Here is a 13,145-nt window from a genome sequence, read left to right as displayed (position 1 = left end):
GTTGCAAGTTGCTCTGGGGGTTATAGAGGAGTTTGGCAGTCATTCAGGCCTACGTATTAATTGGACCAAGTCGTAGGTATTGCCTCTCGACTTGGCTCCTCCAGACCGGTGTGCTGCCTCTCTTCCGCTATCTAGGGTTTCTTCTATCCAGTATCTGGGAGTACGGGTTACGAGAGAGCCTCGGGAATATGTTCATTGTAACCTTGAACCATTGCTCCAGTATGTGAAGGAGAAGACCCAGACTTGGTCCCGTCTCCCCATTGGGGTTATGGGACGGGTTATTATTACCAAAATGATTTTACTACCTAAGCTCCTGTACGTACTTTGGCATTCCCCTGTCATGGTCCCTATGGCGTTCTTCAAGACACTGGACGGTGTTTTGAACACCTTCATATGGGGCCCCTCTAGACACAAGCTGGCGTGGAACACCCTTAAAAATCCGACTTCTATGGGGGCTTAGCTCTACCTGATTTTCGCACATACTATATAGCAGCGCAAATCTCATATTTTTTCCACCTTCACAAGGCGGACAGCCACAGATACCAGGCTTTGATAGGCAGGGGAGCCCAATCCCATGTTCACACTCCCCTTCAAATGATTTTTCGTGGTGGTGGGGTGGGAGATGCCCGGGCTCGGATTCTGCCACATCACCGGGGTATTTGGAAATTAGCCCTTAGATTAATGGGAGCGGACTACTACCACGCACATACTCCGCTATGGCGCAACCCTCTGCTTCGTGAACTACATAGCCTACCTGCTGTAGAATTATGGGCAGCTAGGGGTGTAATCTACCTGCACCAGGTGGTTACGCCTCTGGGTATACGGGATTTTCCTTCACTGCAAGCGGAATTCGACATACCCCATCACATGCACTTTCGCTACTTGCAATTGCAGCATGCACTCCGTGCACAGTTTACTCAGGGCCTCCCGGGCGTACAGTCGCTGGCGGTAACAGATGTAATCATGGGAGACGAACCGGCCAAATTGATCTCGTCCCTGTACACAGTGCTCCGTGCCCGCTTGGTGGCGCAGATCAGCGAACGGGCTAGGATGAGATGGGAAGAGGACATGGGCCCCCTTGACGGTGAGGAATGGGAGGATGCACTCAAGAATATTAAACAGGCTTCACTTAACCTACCTGACCGTTTGACGCAGATTTACATTGTACATAAGACATATCTCACCCCTGTCCGGATTGCTAGATACCACCCTGACTATAATCCGGGTTGTCCCAGATGCTCTAGTACGGATGGTACGTTCTACCATCTCATATGGCAATGCCCAATAGCCCAGGAGTTTTGGGGGCAGATTATTAAGTTCCTACACGACCATATGGGCTCCCCCCTTCAACTGGACCTTAAAAGTTGCATACTCAGCATATTTTCCGATACTACTGTGGATAATTATTTGGCCACGTTCTTGCACTCTACACTGTTCAGTGCACGAAAGCTAGTGGCTAAATACTGGATGTGCCCAGCAATGCCTACGGTTGGTGAATGGGTGGTAGATATAAATCGCAAGCTACCCTTTGTTAAACTGGTATATAGACATCGGGGGTGTCCAGCCAAATATCACAAAATATGGGACAGGTGGGCAGAGAATCTACATACGTGTGTGGAGTGAGTTGTCTTGGAGATAAGACTGGAGCAGGCAGATTATTTCTTTTAATGTATGTTTTATTACTGTTCTACATTTATGAAGAGTTCAATGTCTGTACCCACTGCACTAAGCTGTACTACTTGTGATGTTCAATAAACTTGTGCTGTTTTAAAAAAAAAAAAAAAAAGGTGTCTGTGGGCCAGACTAGATGTTGGTCAGTTGACACATCAATGGGGTTAAAATTTCCTTGTATGGGGGAGATACGCCTGGTTGATGTCTCACCTGAGGGGTCGAAAGCCTGCACAGATAATGCTAGTGAATACACACGGGAGCATGCTCTGTTAAATAAAGGGAACAAACGCTGGCTACCAGGGTACCATATGACTTCACCACGTGACGCTGCAATGTCTCACGGTGGTTGATAAAAACCTATCACCCTCTATGTGCTAAGTATACACTGAATCAAGTGCGGTCATTGTACCAGTGACTTACTCCCAGATATGCAATGAAGTCCATGCAGGATGCTTATTTCTGAGGAGTAACCCAAAAGAGGAGGGATGTATTCAGCACTATATTGGAGAGAAATAATAGCTGGGATGGGTGTTGTGAATGGAGTGGACATCGGCCTCCTGAGGAACAAACTCACAGCCATAGCTTCAGAGAAGGAGCGTGACTTTGTTACCCAGAGAGATTGGTAGTGTCCTTGATAACATTCAAAGAAGTCACAGAAACACCCAGGTTAGAGTGGCTCCGAATTATGTCAACCATGTTGAGAGGTTGGTAGAGAGTGTGATGGTACAGGACAGAAATCTGTCATTGGCTCTGGCGTGCACTCTGTGGCAGGTGTAAATATCAGCGAACATCAAGTTGATTGTACAGTCTCTGTATGAGGGGCAGTGGCCTGATGAGTTAAGCATTAAACCGCTCAGTAAGATTTTGCCAAAACACGTTGCTTACACTTATCCAAAGTAGTGGTCGAATGCCTGTATGGGCTGTACTAATTTGGATTGTGAAAGGTGTTATGCTGTATGTTCCCATATACAGAAGTGCAGACTCGGTCTGTATAGTTGGTGGCATCAATGGGCTTACTGACAGGGGATTCTATCTTGTTGCATTTGAGGCTATATCACACAGGTGATCAGAGAAGATGGAAGCTGGAGGCAGGTTGATATTTCCCTCTGTCGGAAGCATGAGAAGGATGTCCTTTGTATGCCATCTCAATACATGGGGATGAACGAATAAGGTTGGGAAGTTATTTCTCTCTGTGTTCTGGATGGAGAGATCAGTGCTGGGAAGGAGGCACCCGGGTATTATTTAGGACATAGGCGAGTTTGTTTCTTTGTCCTAAAGGATACCGGCGTAGTGTTAGTCATGGGACTACAGGATTCCTTGAACTTAACCAAAGATAGAGGTGCATGGTATACCCTGGGAGTGATCTCTGAAATCCAGGCACCGGGGTGGAAGTGACCCCCAAGCGAGGAGGTGACAGATTTCTCATACTCTGTAAACGTGAGGTTTTCTGGATATTCTTTTTAGAAACCAGAATTCCGACAGGGTTAAATTTTGATTGGGATGTTTCATATTATTATGATTGAGAAATCTTTTGAAACACTGTAATTCCCCTTCAGGATTAAGATTACCCCAATTTAATGTTATCTTTTATGATGTACTAGTGTTCCAGTTCTGTTTCTTATTTTTCATCATCTCTTCCATCCATCCCGAAATTTTACATTATAATAGTCATAGGTTCATTCACAATAACACCCTCTATAAGCTTGTCACATGGGATCAAAATGATAACATCCATGTGAATGCCTAAAATTATACATGTGTGCGCTAGTCAGACACACCAAGTGGGTGATAATTGACATTTCTTCCCCATATTTACTAATACCATAGAGGGGGGTTTTTGTCTAGCTTGTGAATATTACCCACATATAGATATTTTCAGATACAGTATATATTATATGGGTATAGTCTCACAGATATGGGACACACTTACTGTTTTACATGTATGTGGTTTACTGATATAACCCAGATATTGGGGAATTTGTATATACCGCATTACACACTTTGCGGTTTATGCAATTTATTGATGCGGTTTATATACAGCACATTTCACATTCAACCATTGTACAGATCTGGAAATATTCTTTTTCCGTGACTATAGTCTTTTAACAAGTAAATTTTTATATATTTTTTCACTTTACACAACCTAGAGAGGTGTCATTTACATTAGGCAAATAAATAAATAATTATAAAAAAAAAAAATAGAAATCAAGAGATATCTCAAAGCATTGTAGCGTGATCCCTTCTGCATATATATAATCCACAAACTGTGTTCACATGAGTTTATACATATTGTGGTTATATCTATCACCATTTTATCTCATGTGGAATTGATCATGTTCAATCACCCGTTATAGCCATTTCATCCTTGCTTCTATTCCATCATAGACTCTCTCATAATATAATCTTCTAGGCTTATTCTAGTGTCCGTGAGGGTTCTAAAAGGTTTTTTGTTTTTCTTTTTTGTTTCTGTTTTTATTTAACTATTTTACATGTTATATTTGTATATTTGTGTGTTTTTATAGTGGTAGTTGCAGGTACATACTTTATTTTATGCATTGATTGGTGTATTTACATTCATTTACACATCGATAAAAACACGAGATTGGTTGGTGTATGTACCATTTTAGAAATATTTGGCAATTGTGATCTGCTTCTGAATATTGGACTTTCCATGCATGCATACTACTTGTCATCGAAATAAGTCCATCAATTGTATGGTTTCATATTGGCTCTTTTATTATTATCCTTTTCTTTTTTCACCGACAGTTCACATAAATATGGCCATCAATCCGATATGATTTTGTTTAGTGCATGTTCATCCCTGTCACTTTTATATCACAGTTTATTCTCTAAATATTTAAGTTTATTTACATACATATAAACATTCAATACTGTTTCACTTTGAATTGTATGACATTTATTCATATTCTTTATCTATGCATTAAAAGGTTACTCTGCACTAGTGCACAATTACAAGTATTATTATCACATTTACACCAATATATTTATATACACACATTTATACACGCCTATATACATATACACATTTTTCTTTTTATTTTCACACTTTGTTATTTTCACTTCTATATGTATATATATATATTTTTTACATATTTATACTTTTCATCAAATCACGTTTCAACACACGGATATGTTCACCCTTTTCCCCTTTTTTCCTTTGCCAGTTATTTTCACCAACCAACAACTGGGTGTGGAATGCATGTGTGGAGAATCTATGATGATAGCTTTATCAGCTGTCATGGTTTTACCTCTGATTTCACTGTGGTGTGCTTATACATGAACAGTATATATTTGTTTGTTATTCAGAACATAAGCTAGCTATGAGTAAGCGCTGTTTGTAGCGTGAAACGTGTTATCAATTTTATTCAAAAATCCTTTTTTGTTCCCTTTTTGCTGTGACGTCTTGTTCAATGGAGTTTTGCACTTGCATTTTGAAGAAATAAAGGCATCTAAATTTTACACAATCCGGAGTGCGGCTATCCAGAGTTTCGTTCTGTTTCTACACCGGGGTGGAATTGTGTGCTTTTTTTTCGTTGTTGTAGATTTGTATGTATGGTTAAACTCTATATAGAAGGGTCTCCCATTTGTCTATGCAAGTTGAGGGACGATTTGACGGTAAGGTCTCTGTGTACAAGTTTGAGACTTTGCTGCCAAGTCAGAGCCCTGCAACACCGCTGTGAGCAAGTTTGCCGAATCACGACCCATATTTACAGTAAGAGATTATAGGAGGTTGGGAGCAGGGTGCATAATTGGAGGGGACACATATGTATGTATATATTGTGGTAATAAGTGGATTTATGTTATGGTATAGTGTGACCTATGTGTAGTGTAGGCTAGTAATATGGGCAAGAAAGGCCCTCATCGAAACTTGGTAGTTGAGAGCTGGTGAAATATTGCTCTGAACGTATGCTGGTGAATGGTGAGTGAATGGACATCCCTTGCCTGTACTGCGTCCTGTCCTGAAGATACCGGAAAGTAGAAGATACCAAAGATACAGAAGGGTGACCGGGAAGCTATCGCTGAAGAAGGATGGTGGTATGTCACTCAGTAGCAAAGCAGCACGTGTTGGGGAGCACAACGCGGTAAGACCATTATGGACTGTTCCATGGGAGAGGTCTCTGGAGCACATGTTGAAAACCACCACACGTTACACAAGCTAAGGACTGTGCCACAGGTACTGGTTTGGAAGCACATGTTGAAAACCACCACATGTTACACAAGCTAAGGACTGTGCCACAGGTACTGGTTCGGAAGCACATGTTGGGGAACCACACGCGTTAAAACAGTTATGGACTGTTCAATAGGAGCCATGTCTGAAGAAGGGTGGTATGCGCCTTTTAGGCGCAAACTGGAATATGTTGGAATTGAACATGAAGTAATGTTATATATCTAAAGTTCTACACATCTGTTTGTACAATCAAACTCAGCCATATTGATATTTGCAGTCCCACATGTTTAAAAAGTATAGAGGAATGTGCCACCAAACAGAATCTGCATAACAAAGGAGTTATCTTCAGCCCACCTGGTGTGCACAAAGCTTCAAAGAGATTGATGACGAAGACGGCCCAGGGCACATCGACTGCAATACTGTCCCCAGAAGCCAAGTATGGCAGGACAGTCAGTAATATAGGGAGGGCTGTCATATGAACACTGATTGGTCCAAAGCAAATGGGACTGGCAGTAGGATGCAGTTTGGATGGTGTGTGTTTATCAAAAAGGGATTCAGCAAAGAGAGCTGTCTCTCACTCTACCATGAGGCTCAGCCACGAAGATCTGCTAAGTATTGCTTGTATTGTATTCTGATTGTATGCTATGTACTCTTGTAACTTCTATTGATACCTTATGCAAGCTTTCCCATTTCCTTGGGAAATAAATGAGATTTGATTGATCTTAGACCGTGTATTTGGTTTCATAGCTAATTGTTATAGTATTGTGATATTAACGATAGTCTATCTATACTCTGAGCACATGCTAACTAATCTATAGGGACTAGACAAAGTAATACATAGCTGATAATAATAATAGGTTGTATTGATCAGTTACTTCACTTGTGATGGATCAGAAAATTCCTGTTACTCAAGCGGAAGGTATATGGTGGTGGTGCAAATATTTTATATGTGTATTACACCGCTATATACTGCACACCAAATAGTAAACCTATACCAGTCCTTAAAAGGGCCTTTGTGGACCTAATAGTAGCTAGCAGCTAGTGAATTGCAGACTGTCCCTGTTCAGAACACCAAACTGTCCCTCAGTCCCTACACTGATAAAAGACAGCTGCAGAATCGGTCAGCACTCAGCTCAGCAGTCAAGTATAATAGGCTATATTTGAAAGTATATTATACGTGTACAACCCTATATACTGTACACCTATACCAGTCCTTATAAGGACCTCTGTGGACGTAACAGCTAGTGATTAAACTGACTGTCCCTGCTCCACACGGCATTCTGTCCCTACACTGACAAAACACAGCTGCAGAATCGGTCAGCAGTGCACTCAGCAATCACCAGCACAGCAGCAGTGCACCAGAACCCTATATACTGTACTACACCTATACCAGTCCTTAAAAAGGACTTTTGTGGACCTAATAGCCAGCAATTTGTGTCAGTACAGACTGTCCTGCTCCACACAGAAACCTCTCCCTACACTGACAAAAGACAGAATGTAAAATGGCTGCCAGATCAGGTCTATTTATAAGGTAGGGGGAATGTCCAATTGTCCATGTGCTGAAATATATCTCAATTGGCTGTCCTGAACCCCATGATGGATGTGTCATCATGGGTCAAAGTTCTTCACAATGTAAACAAATATGGCCGCTGTGAACAGCTCCAGAAGTCTGCCGGTTTGGCAAATCGCGAACGAGCAAAATTATCTGCGAACCGCAAGGCCATCTCTAATCCTAGGGTTTTGTGGGAGGTAGATAGAGAGGGGTCTTGAGAAAGGAAGCCCAACTGTAGAAGTAGACGTTCCCCATTAAGGGTTGAAGAAAAAAAAACATGTTTTGTTCCGATACGTGAAACTCAGCTGGAAAGGAAATGACCACCAATATTTATTTAATTGCATTCTGGGACAGGATCAACAAAAGTGGTTTGACAGAGTGCCTTCTCAGTATAGTTGTGGGGGATAGGTCGTCGAACACCTGTATTGAATGACCCTGGAGAGAGAGTTGACCTGCCTCTCTAGATCTATGCATGAGATCCTCCTTCCTGCTATAATACTGCATCTTTACCACAATGTCCCAGGGTAAGCCATCAGAACGTGGGGGCTGTAATGCTTTGTGTGCTCTATCCAGCTCCAGTCGGTGTTTCTGTATGTCTGGAATAAGTTCTTTAATAAAAGAACAGACTGCTGAGTGGACATCTTTCACGTATTCTGAGAGACCTCTAATCCTAAAGTTTTATCTTGGGGGGGGGGGGGGAATCGTGCCTTGCAGCTGATGGAGTAGGATGCACAGAGCTCTAGCTACAGTGAACTTCTGACTATATCACATGACAAAGCAATCCTCAGACCGATCCAAGGTCTCATTTGAGGCTGGGTGAATTCCCTGTATCCTACCCCAACCTCCAGTGCACATATTCAAGCTAAAAACCATGGAAAAATGGGGTAAAGACTGACTGATGGTGACGGACCATGTGGGACAAGATGGCATGCACTCTACTAAAGAAGCTGCCATGAAGTTGTTTGCAAAGCCATCAAGTAAGGATACTAATGCCGCGTACACACGTAGCAGACTATCCCGCTTAGTCTGGCGGACTTTCCTCCGGACTGTCCACCAGACTTTCCGAACGAGCTACTTGCCCACACACGGCACTTTTTCAGTGGACTAATATGGCGTACTAAGTCCGCCGGACTATCCGCCGTACTTTTGAAATGAACGGACTCGCCCACACACGTGGAGGAAAGTCTGCTCATTTTGAGCGCTTCTCCAGGTAGCCGGGGCCAGCTAAGGAGGCGTCGCTGGCCCCGTCAGCATCCTCTGGGGCTGTGACATCATAATAGGCGGGGACATCATCCGGTGATGTCCCTATATAAGTCACCGCGCACCGCGTCCCTGTCATTGTGAGCGGAGACAGCGACAAGGCAACATCTGAAGAGAAGAAAAGAAGAACAGAAGACGGCGACAGAAGCCCAGGCCACCACTTGTAAAAGAGCTAGAAGAAGGCGCGGTGGCCCGGCAAGAAGAACCGAAGAGAGGGGACAAGACCCCTTAAGTCGGAAGAAGAGGGCGGCGGCGAAGAAGAAAGCCGGGCTCCTCCGCTAGTGAAAGAGCTAGCAAAAGAGCAGAAGATAGCGGAGGAGACCGGCAAGAAGACCCCCGAAAACGGAAGAAGACCCCCGGAGCTGTGCAATAAACTATTTTAACCCTTGTGTGTTGCGTTTTTTTTTTTTTTACTTTTTTTCACAGGTGAATGGGTAGAGGTACATTGACCTCACATTGGCCGCACACCCCCCCTTCCCCAAGACACTCCCCCATGTTGAGGGCACGCGGCCTGGCACGGCTCAGGAGGGAGGGCACTCGCTCGTCCCCACCCCCTTTCCTGTCTGGCCAGGTAGCGTGCTCGGATAAGGGTCTGATATGGACCTAGGGGGGACCCCACGCCGATTTTTTGGCATAGGGGTTCCTCTTTAAGTCCATACCAGGTGACAGGGCCAGCGACGCCTCCTTCGCTGGCCCCGGCTACCTGGAGACGCGCTCAAAATGAGCGGACTTTTCTCCGCGCGGGAAAAGTCTGCTCATTTCAATAGTAGGGCGGACTGGCACACACACGGCCGAACTGTCCGCCGAAATGCGAGTCCGGCGGACAGATTGGAGTGCAAAAATACTTTCTTAGTCTGCCAGACTTTTGGGTAAAAAAAGTCAGCCGGAGCCTACACACAGGCGGATTGTCCGGCAGACTTGAGTTTGCCGGACTTTTCCACCGGATTGTTTGATCGTGTGTACGAGGCATAATACTGCTTCCCTGATCCAGGAACCAACAAAGCTAGACGGTGCATTCGTAAAAGGTGTGCCTTTATTTAGATTCATTACAGCCAATATATAGTTCAACATACCAATAGAAAGAGGGGAGGGTAGAGATTTTAGTACAGTGCTTGTGCCAGCATCTTTATAAACATTTTATAGTTGCAGATTTAAAGAGGAAGTAAACCCTGATGAGTTTACTTCCTCTTTCATTCCCTGCAAAGGCAAAGCATAATGGACTACTATGCATCGCATAGTAGTCCATTATGTGTCACTTACCTGACACAGGAGCCAGCAAAGTCACCGCTGTCCCCTGTAGTCCGGCACATCCATCTTCTTGGTGGAGTCTCGCAGCTCCGCCGCTGTCATTCGGCGAAGCCGCGATGACTTCACTCCCGCGCACGGGGGCCGACACGCGCGGCAGCTCCGTCGTTGAAAATGCTGCGCTCAGTGCGCCTGTCTTCGGGCAAATATAGGTTTAGGAGATATTTCTTGGACCTACAGATAAGCCTTAATCTAGGCTTACTTGTAGGTCAAAGTGTGTTGTAAGGGTTTACAACCACTTTAAGCAATCTTGTATACTGGAATGGCAGAGCATATCAAAGCATATCGGTCACAATGGTTTGGGCATATTACAACAATCCTCTCTTTTGTCACAAATGTGAGGAATCACAAACCCAATATGCCCCCGACATTCACCTGGACTACTTTCCCACAAATTTACCACCACACTAAGCATGTAAAAATAGAAAATAATAAACACATAATCTCAGCTGCGCATCAATTGTCCATGAAATATAAAGGGGGAAGGGGCGTGACAGTCCATAAAAGCACGTGGGAAGGGCCTTACAGCCTTTAGGCCAAATAAAAATAGTCCCAAAAAAAAGCACAAAAAAAAAAGTCTCTTGTATGGCTTCTGAATGTCCATTAACTGTATAAAAATGAAGGAAATGGAAATGTCCACATTTATAAATTTTCATTCTCCTAAACTTTTCCCAAAATGTTTAGTTTGATTCTGTGCTCACCCATAATTTACAGAGATCCTCCACTCAAAAAACCCTGCCTCTTTTTGTAAGGATCGAACTCAATATCCACAGACAGACTGGAACTGATGCATTGAGCTAGACTTGGGTCTTCGGGTTGGCATATCTGGATCTCTCCCTTGTGATGCTCACTGAAATTCCGTAGACCTTGGGTATGCGTCATTGGCTAACCCTCAAGGTGTCATTCCCAGGAACATTTTCCAGCAGGAGTCCGCCTTTACTCATCTCAGCATCTCCTATGGTATTTGAACAATAAAGATGAACAAAGATTTCCATGTAAAAGCTGTAGTCATCTCTTCATCTGGATAGGGCATGGGGCTAGGGGTGAATGCTGGCAGGCTGCAGTGGATACTCCTCATCCAACATGAATAATCACAGAATCTACCTGTTAAATGCAAGCCTTAACCATTGGAGGTATTAAAAATAATATTCCTTTATTGAATCAAACGTAAGTAAAGCATGCAGTAATAAAAATGTTTCTCAGCAAGAGTCTTCATTATATAGATTCAATATATTTAACAAAATTTTTCTCCCCCCCCCCCCCCTCTTCAATTCCAATATTTCAGCAGGATTTCAACAAAACTTAAACACCCTTTAGGAAAGAATTTGAAACCCCCAGGACCCAAGGGTCTCCGAACAGAACATTTTAACCAAACACCTATTCTGTCTCAGAAGTCAGCCTCCCAACTTTGCAAATATATCTGATCAGCAACAAACAAAACATTGATGGATAAACAACATTACATCATTAACACTTCACGATTGACCCTCTTGGAATTCTAAAGATAAATATATCCAGAATAGTCACTCTGACTTATTCAAACAAACTTTCCCCTCGATATTTTAGTATCTTATGGACTCAATACACGTAGCAATTTATTTTGGTCCTAGTTACTTAATTTCAGTAACTCTTCAAACATTTATAGTTTGTTTCAACCTTTTTTTTTTTTTTACCAAAATCCCATTATCAATTCTAATTTAACCCCAAACTTTTAGGGAAACATACATTATCAAGAACATGGGCCTAATAACCTCTACTCCCAAAACAAGAAAGCACAATATAAGACAACTTGTACATTTTAAACAAACACTTGAAGATAATACCCTGTGCATTCATTGAACACAATACAACCACGTTCTCATTCCACATTCATTTGGTCATTCCATTCATTCTTCATTGTTTTCCATATTTTTCCCTCAAATACCTTTGAACACCTTGTTCCATATTTTTAAATCCTTATCTCAACCGAAGTAAATATATTTTCCCTAGTGCACAGAATTACACAGCACAGTTACTTCTCTTTTTCTCTACTAACCACCATTCCTCTGGCATAGAGCCTGGAATGCATAACTTTCTTATTCTTTCCATAGCATAGATACATACTTCCTAATTATAATATTTTTAAACTTGTATTTGGCAAAAAAGATAAAGTCAAACATTTTAAAATTCCCAATCCTTGTTAATATAGCCCAAACACAATTAAACAAATTTACACAAATATAGCACATTTGCTTTTAGTGCAAAAAAGAAAAGCAACACCTTTTAACTTCAATAATGTAAGGGTAGGCAATTACAGTTAAAAAACAGTCCTTAAAGTCAGACTCTAACTGAAATAATAAAGATACCCTATACATAAAATTGAAATGCTACTTTTAAAAATTTGTATCAGATCAGATTGCTCAACAAAACATTTGGTACCAGCGCATACATGTAATCAGTGACGTGTCACATTCCCCTTTTAATGTTCCCAATTAACTATGCATTGGGCATGGGCTTAATCTGTGCCCAAAACATCTCATGAATAGACTGACAATAGTTGCAACATTTTAATAAACATGTATTTTTGTAGATAATTTTCTGAATTAAATCCTTCTTTAACATTCACTCTCCACCTCAGCAAGTCTCTCGGACTCGCTGAATATGTAATGCAAAAGCGGAGGCGAAGGAATGGTCGGCGGTTTGATCACCTTTTTTCACCTGAAGCAACATAGTGCAAGCGGACATGTACCTCTGTGTATTGAGCTAAACAATACCTTGGATAGGAGGAATCACTCAAATAGTAACTTGTCCTCATCCAAATATATGATTCAATCCTCTTAAAGCACCACACACACACACACACACACACACGTACCCTACTCTGTCCCTCTCACCTGCCCACTTTAGCAATGCTCTCCGTCTTAGCAGGATCATAAGACACATATCAACTACCTAACTATCCACTTGCATTCAGAAGAAAAAACAACGTATACTCTAAATTGGAATTCCAAGACAAGAATTTATATACACATAAAATTAAGTATTTCTCTCTGTTAACAACAACTTTTCCTTACCTACTAACCAGTAGTTCACGAGCTTCAAACAATGCTACCAGTGATACCACTTGTGTGTGCCCTGCACACATACACACTCCAAAGCTCTGCTATACAATACTTCTTACATTTAAGC

The sequence above is a fragment of the Lithobates pipiens genome, unplaced genomic scaffold (genome assembly GCF_037356315.1).
Source record: "Lithobates pipiens isolate NorthernLeopardFrog02 unplaced genomic scaffold, aLitPip1_a1.2 Scaffold_30, whole genome shotgun sequence".
NCBI lineage: Eukaryota > Metazoa > Chordata > Amphibia > Anura > Ranidae > Lithobates > Lithobates pipiens.
Note: the sequence above shows the minus strand (reverse complement) of the source record.